The sequence below is a fragment of the Lagopus leucura genome, unplaced genomic scaffold (genome assembly GCF_019238085.1).
Source record: "Lagopus leucura isolate 7727_CA_CO unplaced genomic scaffold, USGS_WTPT01 Super-Scaffold_774, whole genome shotgun sequence".
Lineage (NCBI taxonomy): Eukaryota > Metazoa > Chordata > Aves > Galliformes > Phasianidae > Lagopus > Lagopus leucura.
In genome coordinates, this window is record NW_024962258.1 from 879,656 (window position 1) to 881,542 (window position 1,887).

Genomic DNA, 1,887 nt, shown 5'->3' on the forward strand with positions numbered 1-1,887 from the left:
CTGACTTTGAACAGTTTGACGTTCCTTTGGAACATGAGAAAAAGCTCTTTGTGCTGCGATACAGCCAAGAAAAGATTTTAAAATGCTGATGGACAGCTTTGTGACTCACTGGGAAGTCTGCAGAGCCAGCACAGAGATTATGCCACACAGCACTGGTCTTAACTGTGCTTTCACCTCAATCTGGCAGCAATGCAAGATTAAGCAGAACAAGTGGCATCCAAAAGGAAACACACAAAGATAATTATGCAAAGCTAAATCTCACTCAGCAATGGTAGTACCGCTGTTCTCCAGAGATTGCTTCTTCACCATTGTACACAGAAAGTACACAATATAAATAGCCTTTCTCCAGGAATTTGTGGGTTGAAGACAGTGTGCAATGCTCTGTTCAAGCCAGCAATCAAGCAGTGGTTAAGTCACCTAGTCAGAAGTATATCTCCGAGAATTTCTACTATCTTGATTCTCAAACTGTCCCAAAAATACGTATTCCAAAATATGAAATAGTGTTGAGCCAGAGATTACTGGTTTCTATCACCTTATTATAATGTGCAGCTGCACAGAATAATAGTGAAATTATCCATGCACTAACAATATTTCCTGGAAAATGTATGCATAGTGCTTCACAGGAGCAGTAACAACTGTTTATACCTTAACATCTGATAAAATATAATGTCTTCATTCAAATGAAAGGACTACACTGATATATTCTGTTCAACAAGGGAGAGAGGCTATGGTAGCAGTGACTAAAGCAATAAAGATCAATAAAAGTGACACTACTACTCAAAAATGAATATGACTTCCTAATGGAACAAAATGGTTTGCAATAGGCACTATAAAATGTAATTGAAAGTTCTATATATGTCTGTATTAGAGGTTTAATTCTTTGGAAAATGCTATGGTTATTCTAAATGGCAGTTCATGTTTCAAAGGTGCTTAAGTTAATAATTATTCAGTGGTGATTATATAAAAATTCATACTATATTTAAGAAGATTTAAGCAGTAATGAGTATTGGTTTAAGAGAAACAGAAAGTAGCTGTTATGGAAGTCTTCATTACAAGTTATCCTCTGTGCAGCTTTGAAAGCATACGCTACTGCACACTGATTATACACAAGCTGATTTTCCTATTCTTATTAAGTAAGTACACCTACATTTACTGTGTTTACCACAACTACTCCACAGCTACAACTACCACTGATAATAATAACACCAGGTAAGAAGGCAAGTTTAATTTAAGTAAGCATTCTTCTGTTTTCTATCATGGTACTTCTATCATTCTAGAAATTTACTGAAAGAAGTAGCATAGCTAATTGATCCCATCACAATCCAAAGATCTATGAGCTTAATTGTATATCAGTGCAACAAAGAGCAGGAATCCTTTATTTGAAATGTTGACTTCTGAGAATCTAAAGGCAGAACAAGAGCTGATAAATAATACAAATTGCTCGAAAAACATTAGATGTTATTATGAATGGAAATGTGTTCCATCTACTGCAATGATCACATATGGTCTTTTTTTTAAAACGATAATTGCCTAACAGTGAATCCAGAAAGTGTGCTCTTTGTGCTATTCCTACTGTTGGAAGAATTTAGCAAGTGGGAACTCAAATTGAGATAATGAAAGCATTAGTTAAAATTACATTATTTAAATAAGAAATGAGGCTAGTTCTCTCGTGTATGTAGAGAGCTTACAACAACATGAAAAAAAGCCCTGAGGGATCAAGCTTATCACTGGCTTTGGCCTCCAAAGAGACCAGAAGCACATCTAGCACAGGGTCATGCCCTGATGGCCCTTGGTGCACTGCAGTGGGGATGCTGCCCAGACACCTTGGCCCCTTCCCAGTCCCATCCCCATCCCCATCCCCATCCCCATCCCCATCCCCATCCCCAT